The sequence below is a fragment of the Myxine glutinosa genome, chromosome 8, assembly GCF_964187855.1.
Source record: "Myxine glutinosa chromosome 8, kmMyxGlut1.1, whole genome shotgun sequence".
Taxonomy (NCBI): Eukaryota; Metazoa; Chordata; class Myxini; order Myxiniformes; family Myxinidae; genus Myxine; species Myxine glutinosa.
This window is the reverse complement of record NC_136268.1, coordinates 52,449,278-52,475,336: the sequence shown is the minus strand read 5'-3', so window position 1 is coordinate 52,475,336 and position 26,059 is coordinate 52,449,278. Positions and strand designations below refer to the sequence as shown.

Here is a 26,059-nt window from a genome sequence, read left to right as displayed (position 1 = left end):
TCTGGAACAGCATTTGTCTGTCCGTATGTCCCCACAAACATCCACCAATCAGAGCTGAGGATCTAGTCACATGACAGGGGGACAGCATTTAGTATTAAACCATTACAGTTGCATATTTTACTAAAATGCAATATAATAACCTGTGGAGAATTTTGGGGTCCCAGCAGGTGTCGTAAGGTAGATAGGTTTCAGAAATTCCTCCATACAATTATGATTTTGAGATGTGATAGACACGTCCCTTGCTCCTGAATTTGGAAGTGAACAGATGACGATGATTCGCTGGGTTGGTATCTCAATAAAATCATGATTTAACATTATATTTTGATATAATAATAATATAGTATTAAGTTGTAATTGGGATGATGAATGATGGTGTTTGGAATGAAAATATAGAGATATTGAGTTTAAAGCAGAATGAGGAAATGACGTAAGGGTTTCCATCCGTGCCATTCATGGATTCCCCATTTGCAGTTTCACCATTTACTGGATATAGCAACATTCAAAATGGGTACGTTTTTTGTGCAAGTCCTTCACGAACCTGCCGTTAATGCCTGATGTTCAACTGGTGACACAAGAATGTGGAATTCATTGGTTCATCGTTTGCTATTCGCCGTTTTTTACCCAAGCCATTCACGAACCGGCTGTCCATGCCTGCAGTCAAAAATTTAATACTGTCATGTGATTCCCTCCCAGTTAACACCAGGAGAGTCACGGATGGCCAATAGCGAGCTTTTAACCCCAAAGGCAATGATCAAATGCGGATTTCACTATATATGCCCGGGAGGTTGAAAGAAGAAGAGGAAGCGGAAAAGCTTACTCTTACTCTTGGTCCTGCCGCAGTCCTCAGACCTGCGGAAAATAATTCACACGAAAACGGATTTAAAATGTACAGAAAATAACGAAAGGATTTATTAAAAGAAATGCCGATAACAAGAAACGTGATGGTAAACTAAGTCCTATATGGAACACTCCCGCACACAGAACCAAACACAGACGAAGGGAAATATGAAAATAATTGTGTGGTGTGTAACTTAGCTCCGATCACTGGTGAGGTCTCGTCGGGGTCGTCAAAATCGTCCGGGGAGCTGGCAACGTTGTGCGCAAAGTGCATGCGTTGGCACAAAACAGGCCTCACTAGGCCTCGATGAAGGCCTCCCGCGCTAGGTGAACGGGCCGCGTGTAGGGCGCTCCTCCAGCCGTGCCTGGCTTCGTCCAACCGTCCTCTGTACGGAGAACCACAGTTCCCGGTGGCGTCTCCTAATACGGTCGGACCAAGCGCTTCCTGGAGCCTTTTGTCCACGCACAACCGTCTTCCCCCAGAGTCGGGAACCAAGAGAGAAAGTCTATGGCAGAGGAAGGCATGAGGAGCAAGCAAGAGAGAAGGCAAGAGAGGGCAAGAGCGGAGGGTCAGAGAGGGGAAGAAAGCAAGAGGGTCAGAGGGAAAATGTCGGTCCTCGAGTTCTTTTAACGTTGGGTCGTGACGTCATCAGCACTTCTCCACCAATCAGCATGCCGCTTCTTGCTCACTTCTGACATCATTGGTGGTCCTTGCCAATCGGCACTCTGCTTCCTCCTGGTCCTTCCCTCCACCAATCTGCGGGTAGCTTCTTGCTCCAGCCTAGCCAATCACTAATCCCTTCTTACCCCGGCCTTCCCGTTGGTCAACTCCCGCCCAATAGCGAGTTGCTTCTTGCTCTGCCCTGGCCAATGATGGCTCCTCAGGGCGTGTCTTCAGCCTGCCTGTCTTCCGTGGCGATGTAGCTGGTGCGTCCAAATGGCCGTTCTCAGAACTGGCTTCCGGTTGGTTTTTATGGTTATTATTTAGTGCAATTAATGGGCATTTCCTCACTAGTGTCTATGGTGTGGTGCCAAAAAGGACAACGGATAAATCACATAGGGTAAGACTTACAAGGGATAATTTATCCTTATGCCCTTAGCTAGTTAACATGCCCCGCCCCCCCCCCCCCCCCCCCGTGACGGGGACGAAGATACACCTTACTCCGACATTCGGCAAAACAAAACCTATTACATGGTGATGGTTCTTACCCGACATGAGGAGCATGATACCTCCACAAATCTACCTGACTCTACATATCACTGCCTACCCCACAGACATCACAATACTTACATTATTTGCTAATTGGTATCCCCACCCAGGTCATGCTATCCTCTTCAATGAAAGTGTCAAACAAGCCCGGCTACGCCATTGTTAGACTTTCAGTCTTGTTTTCCATGCAGCCCAAGGCTGCTGGGTAGCATCATTGGCTGGGGGCATGGCTTTGCCACTGATATAATGCCCCCTGTTGGTTAAAGCAGGAATTTGTAATTTGCCATGGTCCTGGCGATGGCTTGCCTATCTTTGTGAAGAACACCATGAAATGTTTAATGTTCACCAATTAATGCTGGCAGTTGGGACGCCCGTTTATCGTCCATCCGAGGGATGCCACACACATTGATGAAGTAATTACCCTGACTATGAAACAGTGACCGGGATGACAGTTTATTCCTGGGCCGTGATTCGATCCCAGGCTAGACATTGTCGAGGACATTCGATCCTAGACAGCTTAGAGGTGAGTGTGCGTACCTCGAGGCCAGTGGTTCCCAATCTTTTTTTGTCCACGCCTCGAAACTTGAAATTGCATTCGCCTCGCGATCCAAATGGTACCTGCAAGGAACGAACAAATAAGTAACGTACACGTTGGGATGTGCAGACACGACAATCACACAGAATAAGTCGACAAAGTACAATGAGCAGAGAGTAAAAACTAACAGGGTAAATGTGGGGAAAGTGCATGTGAGCTGGAGAGCAGAGTCGGTGAGAGAGGAAAAAGATCAGGAATACCGAAAGTGTTGCCTTGAGATGGAAATTGATCCCCATCTTGAAGGAATGAAGAAAATAACATTACTGGGCAGACTCAGGGAGTTAGTTCCACAATCAGGAGAATATAAGGACAAAGGAGTGGATGTGGACAATCCACCAGGATCAGTAGCATAATCATGAGAGTGTCTGCTCTGAGTCTAAGAGGATGGCAGCTCGAACCCCTGCGGTTAGGCCAAAGATTTAAAAATGGTATGTGCTGCTTCCTTGCTTTGCATTCAGTATTTAAAAGTATAGAGCACTGACAAAAAACATAAGTTAGTGTTACATATTTATGTGAATGTATGTGAATTACCATTCAGGTCTTTGCTTATCCGTGTGTAGTATATTAAGTTGTTGTGTAGTTGTTGTGGTTGGAGGGTCAGGAGCCCTTCTGAGGGAGTGGCCGGAAACGGAAGTGACCGGAAACGGAAGAGGAAAAGACACGAGGAAAAAGGACGGATTTATTCTTCCTCGCCCCGCTCCGAAAAAAGGTGGAAGCGACCTTGCGCTGCGTGGACAAAGCGGCGTTCCGAAACCCGTCTGGCGAGAGGAGTTACCTGGACGTGTAACTACCTTTTGACACCTCAAGTCACCGTGAGTTCGTGCACGGAACCAAGCGTCCGGCACAGTTTGCCCCGTCTACAAGGATGCGTACGGGTCGCACGTTGGGCCTCGCGCGCATTGCAAACCGCGCTTGGTTTTGCCCCGTCTACAAGGACGCGTACGGGTCGCACGTTGGGCCTCGCGCGCGTTGCAAACCGCGCTTGGTTTTGCCCCGTCTACAAGGACGCGTACGGGTCGCACTTTGGGGCCTCGCGCGCGTTGGAAGCCGCGCTGGGTTTTGCCCCGTTGCTTGGCAAGGAGGTGTGCGCTGCAGCAGCTGTCCCCGGTACGAGACGGGACGTTTGGAGCACGTCCGCCCGGGGTTCGTTCAACCGCCCGTGTGCGGAGAAGAGAGACATTGTGAGAGACATTGACCACGGAGGGAGTCAGGAGTGGGGCTCACGTGACGAATGTATAAGATGGCCATCTTAGAGTTAGTGTAGATGAGTTTACATCTTTGTGATATTGATTGCTGATTGTTGATGGTTGATTGCTCGGGGAATATATCATTGATTATTCCGGATCCTTGGTGTGGGGTTTCCTTTTGATTGGAATTCCTATTGATTGCGTTACGAAAGCTCATATATATAATACTACTTGCTGGCGAAGGTCCTCTCACGGTCCGGGGGTCACCGAGACCAGGTCGTCACCGAGGGGACCACGTAACAGAATTGGGGGCTCGTCCAAATTACGATTTGCGGTTTCGCAATTGGGTCTACGTCCGGGATTTAGAATTGTATAAAATAATAAAATAATAATTTTTTTTTTTATTAATTAAAATTAATTAATTAATTATTAATTGGTAAATTTTTTTGAGAAATTGGGGTAAAGTCTTGGGTGAAGGTTAACAGGTGTTAACGATAGGCACCATGGCGTTTGTGGCACAGAACTTTGGGGTAACCCCGAGTGAGGCACAGTTCCGAGCGTTGCTAAAGTCGGACCTCTTGAAATTGGCCAAACATTTTAACTTGGAGGTCCGAACTAATTTGAGGAAGGCAGAGTTGCAGGCCACGGTGATACAATCTATGGTGGGATTAGGAACATGGGACGAGTTAGCCTGGGAGTGGCTACCCAAAGAACCAGAAGACGTTGAGCTCCGGAAACTGGAGTTGCAATTACGGAGCCAGGAACGGATTAAAGAAGAAGAAAGGAAAGCAGAAAAGGAAAGAGCAGAAGAAGAAAGGAAAGCAGAAAAGGAAAGAGCAGAAGAAGAAAGGAAAGCAGAAAAGGAAAGAGCAGAAGAAGAAAGGAAAGCAGAAAAGGAAAGAGCAGAAGAAGAAAGGAAAGCAGAAAAGGAAAGAGCAGAAGAAGAAAGGAAAGCAGAAGAGAGGAGAGAAGAGAAACAAGCGGAGGAAAGGAGAGTGGAACGAGAACTCCAGGAAAGGTTAAAAGAAGAAGAAAGGAAAGCAGAAGCGAGGAGAGAAGAGAAACAAGCAGAGGAAAGGAGAGTGGAACGAGAACTCCAGGAAAGAAGAGAAAAGGAACAAGCAGAGGAAAGGAGAGCTGCAAGGGACCTCGAAGCAGAGGAGAGAAAAGCGGAAAGGGAATTAAAGGAACGTGACATGGAGCTTCAGCAAGAAATCAAATTCAAGGAGCTGGAGTTAATGAGAGAACGGGGAGAGGCACCACCCTTGCTGACGGGGTCGACACCTAACCAGAAAACCTGGGATGTGGGCAGACATGTGAGGCTGGTTCCACCGTTCAGTGAAAAGGAAGTCGCGAAATTTTTCCCACACTTTGAGAAAGTGGCTCGACAATTAAACTGGCCGGAGGAGGCCTGGACCATACTCGTGCAAAGTGTGCTGGTGGGGAAAGCTCAGGAAATTTATTCGGCGCTACCAATGGACCAATGTGCAGATTATGAGGTACTGAAGAAGCACATCCTCAAGGCCTATGAGTTGGTTCCGGAAGCTTACAGGCAAAAATTCAGGAATGCCAGGAAGAGGGAGAGTGAGACCCATGTGGAGTTTGCCAGAGTGAAAGAAAACATGTTTGATCGGTGGTGTGAGTCAAAAGGAGTCGGGAAAGACTTTGAGACATTGCGGGACTTGATCCTGGTGGAGGAATTCCAGCAGTGTGTCCACGAGGACATCAAAGTGTACCTGCAGGAAAAGAAGGTACCAAAGTTGTGGGACGCAGCCACCATGGCAGATGATTATGCCTTAACCCACCGAATAGGGGTCCACAAACCTAACTCCTCGCCTAGACTTCAGCAGGGGAGTTATGGAACACCCGGTGCGGAGAACGACCTTACATGGCGGCGGCCTCGAGATGATTATGGGGACAACTATGATACCCCAACGATTAGAAATCCGAGGGCTACGGGCCCAAGACAAACTTATTTTTCGGGGGGCTCAAGGCCGACCCCGAGGTTCTCCCCCGGGCCTACTTGTGCTTTTTGCCATAAAACTGGACACTTGATGTCCCAATGTTACTTCATGAAAAGGGACAACCCAGAGCGGAGTCCGACTATTACAACTCCGAATGCGATGGCTAGCGTAAGAAATCGCCATCAAAAGGGTTACCAACCATTTATTTCAGAGGGGTTTGTGTCACTGGATGGAGCCTCGACTAACCGGAGACCGGTTAGGATATTGAGGGACACAGGGGCACATAAATCTTTCATGCTTGAAGGCATTTTGCCATGGTCCGAGGAGACGGCAACGGGGGATAGTGTTCGTTTACAGGGGATCGGGGGCGGTGTTAGTGCTCCCCTTCATGTCATCCATTTGGAGTCCGATTTGGTGTCAGGACCGGTCACCGTCGGTTTACAAGCCACGCTTCCTGTAGAGGGTGTATCTGTGGTTATCGGGAATGATTTGGCCGGGGGTCAAGTTTATGGTAACCTGAGGGTTGGTAAAGAGCCCAGCAGGGAAAATAACACCACACCAGCTCGGGATGGCGACAAAAGTGCCAAGTTATTTGTAGGGGGACTGAACTTCAAAACAGAGGAAGAAGTTCTGACCTCTGTCTTCAACAGATATGGGCCGCTGGTGGAAGTGCGGTTGGTAAGAGACTGGGAAACGCAACAGTCAAGAGGGTTCGGCTTTGTCACGTTTGCCAGCACAAAAGACGCCAGAGAGGCAGAGAAGAATTGGAATGGCAAGGATTTGGAGGGTCGGACCATAACAGTAGGGAAGGCATTTCGTAGGCGTCGAGAGGTCTACAGGAGAGGACAACTGGGCGGTAGTTTTGGTGGTGGCCACAATCAATATTATTATGGAGGCTCCCTGAGTTACGGCCGCTCCCGAAGGAAGGATTGGCAAAGTAGTGGCCGAGAAGGAGACCGCTATTCATGGGACTACAGGGACCAGTGGTCCCACCCTAATTATTAGGGAAGTTCTGAGAAGTTGAAGCACTGAAGGCGGCGGAGCCGCCGAGCCAAGATTCCTACACGAATTAACCGTGAACGCCGTTCCTAAAGGCGTCCATGTAGTGAACTTTCATGCACGGACTAACCGTGAACTCCACGTTCCTCAAGGCGCCCATGTAGAGAACTTTCCTGCACGGACTAACCGTGAACTCCGCGTTCCTAAAGGCATCCATGTAGTGAATACTCGGCTTGGCCTCCCAGAAAAGTGCTATCGAGTGGCTTACCTTTGGATCTTTGATCAACCCCTTAACCTTCATTCACAAGAAACTGGCGGTCAAAGTCAGAGGGTCAGGAGATGGAGTTTGATTTGGCAGGGACAATGTCGTTGCTGGTGCTTAGTCCAGAGTGAGTAATCTGGAGGGGTTGTGGTGAAATTTTGGTTGCTTTATTTTTAAGTGATAACTGTGCCCGGGGGCAACTGATAATGTGGGGGGGGGGGGGGGGGGTTGAGTTATCTGGTTTGTTTCCCCAAATTGGCCGGCAAAGAAAGTTTTCGCTGGGTTCAAACTTTCTTTCTTGAAGGGGGGGAGTGTTACATATTTATGTGAATGTATGTGAATTACCATTCAGGTCTTTGCTTATCCGTGTGTAGTATATTAAGTTGTTGTGTAGTTGTTGTGGTTGGAGGGTCAGGAGCCCTTCTGAGGGAGTAGCCGGAAACGGAAGTGACCGGAAACGGAAGAGGAAAAGACACGAGGAAAAAGGACGGATTTATTCTTCCTCGCCCCGCTCCGAAAAAAGGTGGAAGCGACCTTGCGCTGCGTGGACAAAGCGGCGTTCCGAAACCCATCTGGCGAGAGGAGTTACCTGGACGTGTAACTACCTTTTGACACGTCAAGTCACCGTGAGTTCGTGCACGGAACCAAGCGTCCGGCACAGTTTGCCCCGTCTACAAGGACGCGTACGGGTCGCACGTTGGGCCTCGCGCGCGTTGCAAACCGCGCTTGGTTTTGCCCCGTCTACAAGGACGCGTACGGGTCGCACGTTGGGCCTCGCGCGCGTTGCAAACCGCGCTTGGTTTTGCCCCGTCTACAAGGACGCGTACGGGTCGCACTTTGGGGCCTCGCGCACGTTGGAAGCCGCGCTGGGTTTTGCCCCGTTGCTTGGCAAGGAGGTGTGCGCTGCAGCAGCTGTCCCCGGTACGAGACGGGACGTTTGGAGCACGTCCGCCCGGGGTTCGTTCAACCGCCCGTGTGCGGAGAAGAGAGACATTGTGAGAGACATTGACCATGGAGGGAGTCAGGAGTGGGGCTCACGTGAGGAATGTATAAGATGGCCATCTTAGAGTTAGTGTAGATGAGTTTACATCTTTGTGATATTGATTGCTGATTGTTGATGGTTGATTGCTCGGGGAATATATCATTGATTATTCCGGATCCTTGGTGTGGGGTTTCCTTTTGATTGGAATTCCTATTGATTGCGTTACGAAAGCTCATATATATAATACTACTTGCTGGCGAAGGTCCTCTCACGGTCCGGGGGTCACCGAGACCAGGTCGTCACCGAGGGGACCACGTAACAGTTAGCAATACGAGTGCAGGCTTTTATAGGCCTAATGGCCTCATCCTGCATGAAAGCTCCTTGCAAGGGAGCTCCATTATTAGGGGTGCCAAAGCTTCCATGCTGGGACACCTATTAAAATCGGTTTGGTTATTGTTATTATTCCTCAATTTTTTGTTCCAGCAGTTTCGAGAAAACTGCTGAACAGACAACTGTGAGACTTGAAGACATGCTAGGGGGATATGGGAAGATGATCCTAATGTAAAAAAAAATTTCATTGTCCATGTGGTATGGCCGTCATATTGGAATTAAGCAAACAATTAAATAATCTTTTCTGTAGAACCGCTTTTCATATTAAAATTAATGCGAAACTTTGTGCACATAATAGCTTACACAAGCAGAGAAATTTAAAAAATCTATTTTAACAAAATCCTTATACGTGGTTTGCCGCCATCTTGGATGTAAAGTTAAAAACCTTGAAAACTTAAAACAATCTTCTTCTCCAGAACCGCCCATCTGATGGAAGCGAAACTTTGTAGATATGATTGAGTACACATGCGGAATATAGGGTCGGCTTGATTTCATCATCATTCATGTGGTTTGGCGGCCATATTGGATTTAACAAAAACCTATAAAACCCTTTTTCTCTGAAACCTTAAATCTGATGCATTCAAAACTTTGCACAAATCATCATCTTGACATGTGCTATTACGTATTAAAAGTATGATGTCATAGGTCGTGTGGCTTGGCCATAATCTTGGATTCAAGGTGAACTTTTAAAACAGCTGTTCACCACCATCTCTTATCTTCCCCCATCCAAAACCTTGATCTTTTCTACCCCCGCTAATTCACCCCAGATCCACCTTGTTTGAAATTCCAACTTCTTTCCTGGAAGTCCTGGCAGTGTCCATATGTTTTATACCTCTCCCACCGCCCCCTTCCCATGCCCCCCCCCCCCCAAAGCCCTCGCCCTCTCTCAGATCTCTCGATGTCTCCATGTCTCTCGGTCCCTGCTCTCAAATGTTGTGTTTGTGTCCTTCCCCCTCTCTCCCCATCTTGTCTACCGCTCCCGATGTTATATGTTTTATGTGTCGGTTTGTCTTTCTGTGTGATTAATGTTCGCTCTTTCACGAGCCTCGATCTTGTATACAAAAAACAAAAAACAAACAAACAAAAAAAAAAACACTGAAAATTTTTTGTCTTCAAAACCGTTCAACCGAAATCAATGTCCCCATCCAACCCCAAGTCCTCAACCTCCCCACCCAACCCCAAGTCCTCTTCCCATCCCCCCCCCCCCCCCCTACCAGAACCTGAGTCCACAATCCACCGACACCCCAAACCCTAGTCATGAAACCTCTTCCCATCCCCAACCCAAACCAAGTCCTTAACCCTCCACCCACCTAAACTCAACAAAGAGATTACCCTAATTAATCTATTTCACTTCAGAGGTTTTCAATTACCCAAATTGTCGGTGCAGGAAAGATGGCAGAACAGGCACACATGTGTAGCTTATGGAATACAATTATTTAATTCATTCATTTCATTTTGCATGCAGCCTGTAACGGCTGGTTGCATCATTTCTGGGAGTGCGGCTGAGCTGCTGATGGGTTAGAAGCAGCACTTTTGCCTGCTAATAGCTCACCTACAATTCGCTAAGTAACCCATTGGATCTCTAACGTCTACCAACTAATGCTGGCAAACAAGATGCCCAGTTTGATGTCCATCCAGGGAACGGCACACATTGAGAAATCACCCTGCATGGGAAACACCAGGACAACCGTTTATAGCTGGATTGGGATTTGAATACAAGCTGGAGAGCTCAGATGAGAGTCTGCGGACCTCTAGATCTACATCATCATACAAGCCCTAAACTTTTATTGGCACAGGTCAGGCACCATGAAATCCCAGACGAAGAACAAACACAAAATATAACTAGGGAGTTCATAGAACACATTATCCCATGCAGTGTTCAGGTATATACTTAAATTTAAATAAAATAATGATTTTAAAGATATTTTTAAAAATTCCCTGAGTTTAGTGCTAAGTATCCTGTTTGGAATGATTTTCAAGGCTGTGCCAGGCAGGCAGACAGTTTTTTTTTTTCATCTCACTCCTCTGCGCATGTGTCATCGCGATAAATTCAGAGACAAAGTACTGTTAAACGGCAGGTTTGTTTCCGATTCGTGTTCAAAATAATACACTCGATTCAAAAAGTTGTAATGTAATTAATACACATGCTCACGTTCTGTGCGGACAAAAACAGGCAAACTGACCCAAATGCGAAGGTAACAAGAAGGGCACTCGGTAGAGCGCAAACCTCCGCGAGGCTGAACAGTTTATGTTTTGTATCCCACTGAGAGGCTGGAACTGGATTCGGACCTGAACCAAAATCTAATCAACTTGTTGTTGTCACCTAACCAACTCATCCACAAAGCTTTGTCATAACTCATCCACACTGTTTGAAATATCATGCCATATATAGTTTTTGGCTCCTTTTCTCAATTGATGGTGAAGAATCACCTGAAAAAAAAAAAAACTCCTGGTACCCGGATCCAGATGTGGATCTTCACCAAAATCGATTCAATTCTTCCTTGTCACAAACCAAACATGTCCCACCAAGTTTCGTCCAAATCCGTCCCCAACGTTTTGAGATATGGTGCTATATATAGATTTTGGCGCTATCTCTCAATGCTGAATATACAGTCACGTGAAAAAGTAAGTACACCCCATGTAAAGTTTTGACTTTTTCAACATATTTCAACATACAGCTATTTGATCTTCATTTCAACAATGTTGATAGATAAAGGTGATATAATACAACAAATATCATGAAACATTTACATTTTGTAGTCCATTGTATAATTGAAATAAACATAAATGCAAATTTCGCATGTGGAAAAAGTAAGTACACCCTTGGCTCTAATGGGTGGTATTGCCCCCTTTGGCAGAAACAACCTCAAGTAGGCGTTTCTTATAACTGTCTAACAGTCTCTGACATCAACTGGGAGAAATTTTTGCCCACTCCTCCATGCAGAATTCTTTCAGCTGTGCGATGTTTGAGGGGTTTCTTGCATGCACAGCTCGTTTAAAATCCCCCCACAACATCTCGATGGGATTTAGATCCGGGCTTTGACTTGGCCATTCCAGAACCCTCCATTTCTTTCTTTTCAGCCATTCCTTGGTGGATTTACTGGTGTTTAGGGTCATTGTCATGTTGTAAGGTCCACCTTCGGTTGAGCTTCAACTTTCCGACAGATGGCCTCACATTATCCTCAAGCACCCTCTGGTACAATGAAGAATTCATAGTAGATTCTATGATGGTGAGCTGCCCAGGCCCTGATGCAGCAAAGCTGCCCCAACCATAATATTTCCACCACCATGCTTTACAGTTGGTATCAGGTTCTTGTGGCCAAATGCTGTCTTTGGTTTTCGCCAAACATGTCTTCTGGTACTGTGGCCAAATAGCTCTACCTTTGTCTCATCTGTCCAGAGCACATTGTTCCAGAAGTGCTGGACTTTGCCTCGGTGTTCATTGGCAAACTTTAGTCTTGCCCTGATGTTCTTTCTGGACAGCAAAGGTTTCTTCCTGGCACACCTCCCATGTAGATCAAATGTGTGCAGCCTCTTTCTAATGGTAGACTCATGCACTTTGACATCAACAGTGGCAAGAGCTACCTGTAGGTCCCGTGATGACATTCTGGGATTCTTAGAGACTTCTTTCAGAATCTTGCAGTCTGCTCTCAGGCTGAACTTGCTGGGGCAGCCTGGCCTGAACAAGTTGGCAGTTGTTTGGAATCTTCTCAACTTGTAGATGATCTTCCGCACAGTCGAATGATTGATTTCAAATTGTTTGGAGATCTTTTTAAATCCCTTCCCAGAATCGTAGGCATCTATAACCTTCTTTCTGAAGGCCTCAGAGAGCTCTTTTGATCTAGGCATGGCACACTTCAACAACAAAGAGCAAACCAAACTAAATGTCTGAGGTTTAAATGAGACAGGTTCCCTTCCCAGATCCTCTCCAACGATGTTCTAATCATTTGCACCTGAGCTGGTGCACCTGATTCTAATTTTAGGTATTTGAAGTAGTGATAAATGTAGGGGTGTAATTACTTTTTCCACATGCGAAATTTGCATTTATGTTTATTTAAATTATACAATGGACTACAAAATGTAAATGTTTCATGATAGTTGTTATGTTATATCACCTTTAGCTATCAATATTGTTGAAATGAAGATCAAACAGCTGTATGTTGAAATATGTTGAAAAAGTCAAAACTTTACATGGGGTGTACTTACTTTTTCACGTGACTGTGTATATATATATATATATATATATATATATATATATATATATATATATATATATATATATATATATATATTGTTATAGATCGCGGTTTGGATGTTATAGACCGAGCGGTGGTGTAAAACCGCGACCTAACAAAACTCACCCGATTCACCCAGAACTTTGGCCGTATCGCACCCTAGCTGTTCAATGAGGGAAAAGACAAAAGCGACGCAATGTAAGAGGAAAAGGAATTAAAACGAGAAGACGTACAGACGAGTAATGGGGTTTATTATTTACACACACAAGCAAAAAGGAGCAATCAAGTTTATTTACAACATATAAGACGCAGGTGACACAGTGCAAATACTAGCTTATCTACAGGCTTAACTTATCCCAGGACAGAACAAACAAAAGACTGACTCACGCGGGGAATTGCAGGAATCGCAGGATGTGGATGGCTGGAGGGAGAGGGAGGTCCAAGGGGGGGTCATGCAGCACGATCGGCGCGTTTAGCAGCCGCCGTTCCTTTTCGGCCCTGCTCCAAACCGCCGCCCAGGCCCCAAGCGGCTGCCGGGTGTCGCTGCTGCTGCCGCCTCCACTTGCCTTGCCAGGCCTTGTCCCACTCGTCTGGTCCAAACCCTCCACTCTTTCTTGGTCCCTCACTCTGACCACCGACTCCTCACCGCAACCAACTCTGTGCAACCAACTCTGACCAACGGTGCAACCAACCCTGCGCAGCCAACTCTGCGCAACCAACTCTGTGCAACCAACTCTGTGCAACCAACCAACTGTCCAACCACCTCTCCTTTTACTTCCGTGCGCGCCTTTTTATAGCGCCTCCGGCGGTTAAGCCGCCGGCGTTTTGGACACGCCCATCGGGGTGCTCACCTCGGCCCTGGTTGGTCGCGCGACCCTCGGGCTCCGCCCTGGATGACGACGGGCGGGCACGCCCCTCCTCCCCTCTGACGAGGTGGAGACACGCCTTTCTTCCCTGACTCGAGCCTCGTGGTCAATGGCGGTTATTGGAGGGGAGGTAATATGGGCAATCGAGGCTCGGCAATGACGAGAGGGGATGTAATATGGGATGGAGATTTTGGGGATGGGAAGGAAAGGGGATCTATTCTCTTTCACTGGTGCAATGGAGTACTTTCAATTAATGGGAGACACAGCCTTATCCTAAAACACAGAATAAGAGATAACTATCAACAGGTATATTCTATTACTTGGCTGACGTGTATGCTTGTGGACTATGGGACGCCCTTTTGGTCTTTACACAGCTCCGGAGGCAGGAGGCACAGAATAAACAATAATCACAACAATACAGCACACAATCAAAAAAAATATACAGTCCTCATATCCACAACACTGCACCCGCCTCCTCTTAGGCACGTCCCGGGCCTACAACTTTTATTTAGTGTGACACGTAGGTGTAGTTCCCTCTACTTTTAACCTGACCCTGAGTGCGACAGTTTTAAAACATAAATAAATGTGTCCCGCTGCTCCATTGCACCCTGCCTAACAGACTTACGCCCACAGTTAACCGAATTGCGGAATGGTCTTCAAACTATACACTGACGGTGGGAAGCATTATTTACAATTGACGCTACTTTTATTTACAAAACTAACCCAGGACCTGTAATTGTTCTTTCTGGGGGGGAGACAGTCTGTTCTGCATCGACGCACCATGAACGCACCCAAAAACGCACCAATAGAAGCCCAAGCACCAATCGGTGCAGTCACCATTGTTCATCAATGTTCAACAATAAAATAAAATCAACAACCCCTAACCCTGCAGGTGATCTCTTGCTCTTCGGCTCCCTCTGCTGGTTATTATTATTTGTCTTCCAGATGTTGTCATTCTCTTTTGCTTTGCTTACTGGCGGCCTATTTGCAATAAAGTGTGCCCAATGTGCCCTTCTTTATTTTCTTTTATTTATAGCCCACAGGGCCGACTAGTGTGGTTCACCTGTGGGGCATCGGTGCCCTGTGGCCAAGGTCCGCCAGCAAGATTTCAGGCCCTCATGGCCGGTTCCAGCAGAGGGGCCATGCCCCAACCCATGGGGTCCATAAGTGGTGCTCGGCCACAGGCATGTGGTCCATAATGTGGTGCATCGATGCAGACAGCTGGTTCTGGGAATTTCGGGCGCACAATGGCCGACCCACGCACGCTCCCCTCGGCGCCCAACGGCGCACAGGTCATGTGGGAGACAAAAGGGGAAAGACAATTGAGCGAGGGGTAAGGTCACAAGGGTACACGTCAAAAAGGCAATGCAAGGCGAAATGCGTACGGAGGGCGAAGTGAGAAAGCTCGTCCCTACCGTACGTCACCCCCCTGTTACCTAGCCCACCCTTGCCCTTACCCCATATGTACAAAACCTACACATTACCAAATTCGTCACTACTGTCACGTCTCCCCATATTTCCTCTATACCAAATTCGTCACCACAATCCCTCTATCCAAAATTTGCCATCACCAAATTCATCATCAGTCCTCATAAGGAGGCAGAGATGGAACATCAAAGCACAATGTCACACCCACGTCATGATGCGTCTCACAATCCAAAACATTTGCATCAAAAATAATTAAACATGGCATGGTGCGGAGTACCTGTCACCTCAGGTGAGTGGATGCAGATGGTGCGAGGAGATCCTTCATCCTAACTATCCTCTAAATGATTTTAACACACTTTACACTACCCGGGGTCTTTCTCTGGCCAAACCATTGGCCCTCTTACACCATGGGTTCTAATAACCAATTCCCATTGGCCAAACTGTGGTGCTTCTCAATTTGGGGTCTCACTCCCCCGATTCATCTCCCGGTGCTCTAGCACAATTTCTGGGCTGCGACGTGTACCTCTCCCAGTGGGTCTACCCACCTGCACACCTCCACCACTGCAGTTGCCACCCGAGCTTACCTAGCTCCTCACCCTAGCCTAACTACCTGGGGAAGGCCCTCTGGCACTCTCCCCACTCGGTGCCCTCTCTGGCACTGGGCTACCCGGGTCCATCCTCCGGATCCTCGGGCCCCATCCACAACTCTACCGGCTCCCAGAGCACACCTGCGGCCTCACCTGGCCGACATCCTCACAGTGGTGGAGTGCCCAACCAACTACACACACTAACAGGCTACACGCCCAGCCATTTCCACAACACTAATGCACCCATTCACAACACCATTCTGCAACCGCACCACAGATGCCAATTTCCAACCACAATTTACCTATACCCTCTACCTAACACTTACACTACCCGCCCCGGGTATCCGTGATGGGGGTCCACTCTTCCCCCATCCACACCTTCGCACCATCCACTCCACTCCACAATTTCCACCATTCTCACTCCACGACCATCCATTCCAATCCTCCAGACCATTTATTCCATACACCTGTCTTTCATTCACCTGTCGTTGCACACCTGTGCAATCCTACCTGGTGCCACCTGCACCCTCCTCTCCCCAAGCGCATTCGCGCTGATCCACAACACTCACTACTCACACACCGCTCCACACACCTGTCCAGTTGCACACCTGTGCTCTCACACCTGGTCAATCATACCTGTTCAATCCTCACACACACGGCATCATCTCAGCTAACTACTCCCCTCTGAAACTTGCGCTTCCCAGTCGTCCCTTTAAACTATTGCGCTCCCACGTCATTATAATCCACACTAATCTACCTGCGTCCCCACTACAGGTATCAGTCACTAACTACCCTTATCGTCACCTAATGTCATCTTCTAGAGCCCTATCAATATAACCTAACCCACCCGGGCTAGTTTTCACTGCCATACACCCCATAATCTATTGCTCCTTTGCCCCCACCTGTGAGAGATGGTGGATTTGCCATCCCACCACATCGGGGGTCTCTCACTATCAATTTGGCACACCAAATTCCAACCAATTCAAAAATTTGCCATTTACTGCCAATTCTATTCACTTTTCTAAATTTCGTTTCAAATCACTACCATCATCATCCGTCTACTTATTAGATCCTCTCGGTGCGCCGTGACATCATTAAACTCGGTTCGTAAAGCCGAGCAATTAATTCGGGTGGTTTGGTCGCCTGCAGGTTGAGTCCGTCCGGCTTTCGGTTTAAGGGAGGTGGTTTGGTTGGACCGAGGCTCCACGCACCATCTCGGCGCGGCACCTTGCGGTCCCGGGCCCGATGGCTCAATCTCCCCCGGTCGGAACCCCGTCCCCACGAGGGGGCACCGTTCCGCTTCCTCCCACTCGCCCTCGAACCGGACCGGTCGCCTCGCCCGACAAGGCCCGGACTCGACCGTGCGGGGCGGGGCCAAGCCCGAATCGGCAACGACGCTTCGAAGAGAAGCGACGCAGCTTCGATCCGCGCCGGGCCCTGCATCCAACAAAGGGCTCCTCGCACCGAGTGCTCGCATCGGCTATCCGTCGCTCTAACCACTAACCTGGTTACCGTCGATGCTTTACTTGCATGCTTACAAGCATACGCTACCCCTTTCACCCTCACAAAACCTGGCGTTCCAACGCCGTCCGTACATTCCACCAACGCTCTCTCTGTTACACACCACACCTCTTGCGCACACTTTGGTCCACACCTCTCCTCCGTTACGTCCTCCGTAACACTCACCATTGGCGTGCACTCCGTATTGCTCTCACTCCCTGTGTCACACCCCGTACCCACCGACATGCATTCTCGCTCGCACTCGGTTTCACTCCCACCCTTTATAACACACCCACTCGCCGACGCACACTTTTTCCTCCCACGCGTGCCATTTCCACTCACTCGGGACCCTTCACCAACGCCCGGGTGCTTCCTCGATCCCAAGCGCGCAAAAATTCTTTTGTCGCTAAACATCCTCTTACAAAATCTCCCCGCACAATACACAACAGCACGACTCACCTGGGGGATCCTTTTCTCCACGCGAACCTGCAAACTTTCCATTCGGGTTAAGCACAGCATCGTGATGTGAGCAGGGACTTTGTACATAATCCATTTCTCCCTGCAATTCCCGGGCTACCTCCGTCATCTCTTCAATTTTAATTATTCCCGCTACTGCTTTTTCTTTATTAACCTCGGCGACCGCTGGCTTTAATAAAACACCCTCCTCTACCTCAGCGGTCGCCGGCCTTCCCAAACCCCGTGTCGCGATTTCTACCCCCGTCATTGTACCCGTGCTTTCCTCCGCTTCGCTCAACCAGCGCTTTTCGACCCGCTTTACCTCGTCGTGCACCGATGTGCCTCTCCCGCCTCCCATGCCATCTACGAACTCCCCCATTTTTTTTATGCTGTCGTTTATTTGCTCCCGATATCCCTCCGGGTTGTCCTTTGCTTCCCTCCTCATTTTTTTCATGTCGATTCCCTGGGTAGCCATCATTGCATCCAATCCCCTACTGTCGCCCTTCATAGATGCCATGAAATGCGTCATAAATAGGCAAAAGTCCATTGGCACTGAGGGCTCGACTGCCGCGACTAAATTTGGTGCCGCAACAACCATGTGCGCGAGGACGCCATCTTGTGCACCTGATACCCCCTCAACCACACCTTCTTTACTCTCCTCCACCATTTTCTCCACATACATTTCCCCGAGGTCCTGGGTCGATTCTACCCCGTCTATCTCTCCCACCGGCATCCCGTCGCCTTGAACAGCCATGGCGCGATTTCAAAATTCGGGTTTTTATACAACAAACAAATTTCGGCTTTATAATTTCGAGCGCGTAAACGCGCTCCGGGTCCGATCTCACTCCTCGACACCAATTGTTATAGATCGCGGTTTGGATGTTATAGACCGAGCGGTGGTGTAAAACCGCGACCTAACAAAACTCACCCGATTCACCCAGAACTTTGGCCGTATCGCACCCTAGCTGCTCAATGAGGGAAAAGACAAAAGCGACGCAATGTAAGAGGAAAAGGAATTAAAACGAGAAGACGTACAGACGAGTAATGGGGTTTATTATTTACACACACAAGCAAAAAGGAGCAATCAAGTTTATTTACAACACATAAGACGCAGGTGACACAGTGCAAATACTAGCTTATCTACAGGCTTAACTTATCCCAGGACAGAACAAACAAAAGACTGACTCACGCGGGGAATTGCAGGAATCGCAGGATGTGGATGGCTGGAGGGAGAGGGAGGTCCAAGGGGGGGTCATGCAGCACGATCGGCGCGTTTAGCAGCCGCCGTTCCTTTTCGGCCCTGCTCCAAACCGCCGCCCAGGCCCCAAGCGGCTGCCGGGTGTCGCTGCTGCTGCCGCCTCCACTTGCCTTGCCAGGCCTTGTCCCACTCGTCTGGTCCAAACCCTCCACTCTTTCTTGGTCCCTCACTCTGACCACCGACTCCTCACCGCAACCAACTCTGTGCAACCAACTCTGACCAACGGTGCAACCAACCCTGCGCAGCCAACTCTGCGCAACCAACTCTGTGCAACCAACTCTGTGCAACCAACCAACTGTCCAACCACCTCTCCTTTTACTTCCGTGCGCGCCTTTTTATAGCGCCTCCGGCGGTTAAGCCGCCGGCGTTTTGGACACGCCCATCGGGGTGCTCACCTCGGCCCTGGTTGGTCGCGCGACCCTCGGGCTCCGCCCTGGATGACGACGGGCGGGCACGCCCCTCCTCCCCTCTGACGAGGTGGAGACACGCCTTTCTTCCCTGACTCGAGCCTCGTGGTCAATGGCGGTTATTGGAGGGGAGGTAATATGGGCAATCGAGGCTCGGCAATGACGAGAGGGGATGTAATATGGGATGGAGATTTTGGGGATGGGAAGGAAAGGGGATCTATTCTCTTTCACTGGTGCAATGGAGTACTTTCAATTAATGGGAGACACAGCCTTATCCTAAAACACAGAATAAGAGATAACTATCAACAGGTATATTCTATTACTTGGCTGACGTGTATGCTTGTGGACTATGGGACGCCCTTTTGGTCTTTACACAGCTCCGGAGGCAGGAGGCACAGAATAAACAATAATCACAACAATACAGCACACAATCAAAAAAAATATACAGTCCTCATATCCACAACAATATATATATATATATATATATATATATATATATATATATATATATATATATATATATATGTATATATATATATATATATATATATGTATATATATATATATATATATATATATATATATATACAGTATATATATATATATACAGTGCATTCAGAAAGTATTCAGACCCCTTCACTTTTTTCACATTTTGTTATGTTGCAGCCTTATGCTGAAATCGTTTAAATTCATTTTTTCCCTCATCAATCTACACTCAATACCCCATAATGACAAAGAGAAACAGGATTTTAGAAAGTTTTGCAAACTTATTAGAAATAAAAAACTGAAATATCACATTGACATTAATATTCAGACCCCTTGATATGACACTTGAAATTTAGCTCAGGTGCCTCCCATTTCTCTTGATCATCTTTGAGATGTTTCTACACCTTGATTGGAGTCCACCTGTGGTAAATTCAATTGATTGGACATGATTTGGAAAGGCACACACCTGTCTATATAAGGTCTCACAGATGACAATGCATATCAGAGCAAAAACCAAGCCATGAGGTCGAAGGAACTGCCTGCAGAGCTCAGAGACAGGATTGTGTCGAGCCACAGATTTGGGGAACCCTACAAAAAATTTCTGCTGCATTGAAGGTTCCCAAGAGCACAGTGGCCTCCATAATTCTTAAACGGAAGAAGTTTGGAACAACCAGGACTCTTCCTAGAGCTGGCCGCCCGGCCAAACTGAGCAATCGGGGGAGAAGGGCCTTGGTAAGAGAGTTGACCAAGAACCCAATGGTCACTCTGGCTGAGCTCCAGAGATCGTGTGTGGAGATGGGAGAAACTTCCAGAAGGACAACCATCACAGCAACACTCCATCGATCTGGGCGTTATGGCAGCGTGGCCAGACGGAAGCCTCTCCTTAGTGAAAGACACATGAAAGCCCGCTTGGAGTTTGCAAAAAAGCACCGAAAGGACTCTCAGACTGTGAGAAACAAAATTATGAAAAACAAGATTACATAACAAAATGTGAAAAAGTGAAGGGGTTTGAATACTTTTTGAATGCACTATATATATATATATGTATGTATACTAGCAGAAGTACCTGGCATTGCCGGGCGGGGGAGGGGAGGGGAACGGGGGGGAGGGGAGGAGAGGGGGGAGGGGAGAAGAGGGGGGAGGGGGAGGCGGAGTGGGGGAGGGGAGGGGGAGGGGGAGGGAGAAGGGGAGGGGGAGGGGGGAAGGGTGAGGGTAAGGTGGAGGGGGGAAGGGGAGAGGGTAGGGTGGAGGAGGAAGGGAGGAGGAAAGGGAGGGGGGAGGGTATGGGGAGGGGGAGGGGGGAAAAGGGAGGGGGAGCGATGGGAGGGGGAGGGGGAGGGGAGGGGGGAGGAGAGGGGGGAGGGGGTAGGGAAATGGGAGGAGGGGAGGGGAGAAGAGGGGGGGAGGGGAGAAGATGGGGGAGGGGAGGGGGAGGGAGGAGGGGGAGGGGTATGGGGGAGGGGAAGGGGGAGGGGGAAATGGAGGGGGAGGGGGAGGGGGAAAAGGGAGGGGGAGGGGAGGAGAGGGGGAGGGGAGAAAAGGGGGGGAGTGGAGAAGAGGGGGGAGGGGGAGGGGAGAAGAGGGGGGAGGGGGAGGGGGATGGGGGAGGGAAGGGGGAGGGGGAAAGGGAGGGGGAGGGGGGAGGGGGAAAAGGGAGGGGGAAAGGGAGGGGGAGGGAGAGGGGAGAAGGGGATGGGGTAGGGTGGAGGGGGAAGGGAGGGGGAGGGGAGGGGGAAGGGGGAGGGAAGGGGAGGGCCAGTCAACAATGACGTTGCAGTTCTCATGGTCGGAGAGCAGCACAACAATTGCAACATCGTCCTGCATCTTCGCAACAGCACGAAGCGGATTTTGGAGACTCACCGATCCTGTGACAGTGTGACACCCTCCAGTACCGGCGTTGCCGGGTGGGGGAAGGGAGACCCGTACATTCCCAACCTGTACATTCGCCCTCTCGACTCAAGCTCACTTGGACAAAAGCCTCGCACAAATTACACCGTGAAGGCCCAATGGCCATGTCTATGCCACAAATCAAGTACGTGAGGGAGTCGGCCGCACTGAATTGAAAATATATAGAATGCTCATACTCCGTGAAAAGTGAAGCCGCCGTGTCGCCATCTTGGTTAGCATGACTCGACCAACTCGCATCGTGGCGGCGGGGATGGAACATCACGTGATCGCTCTGAGCGAATCAGCGCGCTGCTCTGCCACCGGTCAGATTCCGTGTATAATATTCCTCGCTGAAATGCGCTGAGGTAAAAATATGGTAAAAAAATATTATGAAATAATTTTTTTTAGGTAGGCCATGTTCTTCCCAGGCTCAATGGCCATGTCTATGCCAAATATCAAGCACGTGAGCCTCTCCGTTTAGGAGTCTATCGGTAACATTACACACACACACACACAAACTGTGTTTTATATCTATATAAATATCTATATCTATATAAATAACGGAGGAGTGTCTGTGTGTGTGTGTGTGTGTGTGTGTGTGTGTGTGTGTGTGTGTGTGTGTGTGTGTGTGTGTGTGTGTGTGTGTGTGTGTGTGTGTGTGTATGTCTGTCTGGATGTCCACTTATAACTCAAGAACTACACATCGGAGAAAAGTTTTAGACACAGATTCGGAATCAGCATAAAATTCCGGTGGTTATAGGCTACTTTTTATTTTAATGTCAATGGTTTAAAAAACCGGGCCAGCTGCAATTCCATGGTGTAGTTTGTGGCGGCGCTATTGCCCCTTTCCGATCCCATGACGCATTGCGGTTCCGATTCGCGATAAAGTCTATGCGCTATCACCGATACTTTTTCACCTTTTCCATACCTTTTCATCAGATTTACCTTATCGTCCATCGTAACCACATTACGCTTGGAAACACTAGCATTATCCTTCTTTGGACCCATGGCTAACACAGACACAGTAAAGGAATACTGTACGTCACCTCTGTTTTGAATGAGAATCAGCAGTTGCGCGTACGTACAGTATACTGTACGTACATATTTCGATATTTTTAATGTGCTTTTTATTGTATTTTAAATTGTTTTTAGCTTCTTTTATTGTTAATTTATGTACTATTTTATTTATTTTAAATATATTTTTAAGGAAAACATGTTTTCACGTCCGTAGGAGTGACGTAATGTCGCACATAATGACGTTCGCTGCCCGGTCATGAAAGAAATTATGATTCTCTTGACAAAGTGACATGAAGATCAGGCAGTAAACCTCCCAACTGAGTTTGTCAACAGTCGTCAGCCTCAAGGACTCCCAATACACAGGCTGATTCTCAAGGTGGGAGCACCAATCATGCTTCTAAGGAATCTTGATCCACAAAAGCTGTGTAATGGAACACGATTGACAATCCAGCAAATGATGCCGCGTGTCCTAGAGGCAACCATCCTCTCAGGACAATACAGAGGAGAGAAAGTATTCATTCCAAGGATACCACTTATTCCACCTGACCTTGCATTCTCCTTCAAGAGGCTTCAGTTCCCCATCAGGCTATGTTTTGCTATGTCCATCAACAGGGCGCAGGGGCAATCAATGAAGGTTGTAGGCCTGAACTTCACAGAACAAGTGTTTGCCCATGGCCAGCTGTACGTGGGCTGCTCGAGGGTTGGAAAACCAAGCAATCTTTATGTCTTGGCACCAAGTAAGAAAACAAGAAATGTTGTATACCCAGAGGTTTTGAGAAATTGAAAATTGAAAAAACGTCATGTAGGAAATGCACTGATATTGCTCTAAAATATACATGTTCTTTTCATCATATATTTCTATTATTCTTATTCAACCCGGGCGAAGCCGGGTACCTCAGCTAGTATGTATGTATATATATATATATATATATTGTTACGGTACGCGGTTAAGGATGGTATGCTTGCCGAGCGGAGGCTCCGCGACCGAACAATTGTTCCCCGACTCACCCGATTCACCCAGACGTTGGCCGTATCGCGCCACCACTATTCAATCGGGAAAAGACTAAGACGACGAATGCAAAGAGGAAGAAGAAGAAGACGTACAGAAGAGTAACGGGGTTTATTATTATTTACACACACATAAGCAAAAAGCGCAGTCACGATTATTTACAGGTGACATGAAAACGCAGGTGACACAGTGAAAATTACTAGCTTATACAGACTTAGTTTACTACCCAGTACAGCACGAACCAAACAAACTCACGTACGCAAATGGATGGAAGGATAGGAATCGTTTGGAAGGATGAGCAGGTGGGATCACAGGGCACAGCGAGCAGGTCCACTCCGGGCGGGAAGCGAGGAGCCGGCAGCTCCTTGTATTCGGTTTTACAGCGCACGCCGGCAGGGTCACTCGGCGGGTTGAAACGGGGCTGGTTGAAGCGGCTCTTTGTCAAAGGCTTTTCGTATCTCTCACGCAACTCCGGTGCAACTCTGAACTCTCTCCCGGTGGACTGCCAACCCTCTTACGCACCTGGACTCATCTGCCGTATCTCTCGTGTAGCTTGTCCCAGCGATCGTCGCACCCTTCTCTCCAAACCTTCAGCGCGGGTCTGACACGCCCTCCCCGGTTTCGGTACCGCCCACCCCCTCATGCTCTGTTTCGTGACCTTGTATGGTAATCCCACGGGCTTGTCTCCTTATTTGGGCATGGCGCCGACGGCACGCCCCTTGTGGCGAGCCACGTGCTTGTTTCCTTATTTGGGCATGGGGCTGAACAGCCCCGCCCTTCGTGGCGCGCCCTGGGCTTGCCTCTCCCTGGCGACCCCGCCCCTCCTGTTCAAACAGAGCACGGAGCACATATTCACTATCGCAGCGAAATGAGAGGGCGTGCACCCCACGCTTGTGAACTGCTTTACCCACAGATGGAGAGTTTGGCTGGGAAATGGAATTATTGAAGGGGAGCTATTCTTAATTGATTCGGTGCAATGGAGTATTATTTTAATGGAAGACAAGGCCTTACTCTAAAACACATAATAAGATATAAGCTACTGAACAAGGGTTTTATCGTGTCCTTCAATGTGGTGTTTCATGGAATAACTACCGGGACGCCCTCTTTACCTTTACACAACTCTGGAGGCAGGAGGGGCCATATTCAACAATGTTCATCACCATTTCCAATATAATACAACACAATCAAAAAAATACAATCCTCATATCCGCAACACTGCACCCTCCTCCTCTTAGGCACCCTCCCGGGCCTACAACTTTTATTTAGTGTGACACGTAGGTGTAGTTCCCTCTACTTTTAACCTGACCCTGAGTGTGACAGTTTTAAAACATAAATAGATATGTCCCGCTGCTCCATTGCACCCTGCCTAACAGACTCACACCCACAGTTAGCCGAATTGCGGAATGGTCTTCAAACTATTCACTGACGGTGGGGAGCATTATTTACAATTGACGCTACTTTTATTTACAAAACTAACCCAGGACCTGTAATTGTTCTTTCTGGGGGGGAGACAGTCTGCTCTGCATCAATGCACCATGAAAGCACCCATAACGCACCAATACACCCTCAAGCACCAATCGGTGCAGTCACCACAGTTCATCAATAAAAAATATAAACAACAACCCCTTACCCTGCAGGTGATCTCTTGCTCTTTGGCTCCCTCTGCTGGCTATTTACTTTCTTCCAGATGTTGTCATTTCCTTTCATTTTCTTACTGGCAGCCTATTTGAGCATAAAATGAAATGCACCCAACGTGTCCATTTTATTTTCTTTATTTATGGCCCACAGGGCCGACTAGTGTGGTTCACCTGTGGGGCATCGGTGCCCTGTGACCAAGGTCCGCCAGCAAGATTTCGGGCCCTCATGGCCGGTTCCAGCAGAGGGGCCATGCCCCAACCCATGGGGTCCATCAGTGGTGCTCGGCCACAGACATGTGGTCCATAATGTGGTGCATCGATGCAGACAGCTGGTTCTGGGAGTTCCGGGCGCACAATGGCCGACTCACGCACGCTCCCCTCGGCGCCCAATGGCGCACAGGTCATGTGGGAGACAAAAGGGGGGAGAGACAGATGAGCGAGGGGTAAGGTCACAAGGGTACACATCAATAAGGCAATGCAAGGTGAAATGCGTACGGAGGGCGAAGTGAGAAAGCTCGTCCCTACCGTACGTCACCCCCCTGTCACCTATACTACCCTTGCCCTTACCCCATATTTACAAAAATCTACACATTTACAAATTCGTCACTACTGTCACGTCTTCCCCATATTTCCCCTACACCAAATTCGTCACCACAATCCCTCTATCCAAAATTTGCCATCACCAAATTCATCATCAATCCTCATAAGGAGGAAGAGATGGAACACAAAGCACAATGTCTCACCCACGTCATAATGCATCTCACAATCCAAAACATTTGCACAATAAAATAATTAAACATGGCATGGTGTGGAGTACCTGTCACCTCAGGTGAGTGGATGCAGATGGTGCAAGGAGATTT

At 48.3% G+C, this 26,059-nt stretch overlaps 1 protein-coding gene across 5 annotated transcripts in view; it reads left to right on the top strand.

The window, feature by feature from the left end:
• Positions 1-26,059, top strand: part of LOC137432505 (Na(+)/citrate cotransporter) — a 211,977-nt gene that overhangs the window by 64,172 nt on the left and 121,746 nt on the right. The window lies entirely within an intron of this gene.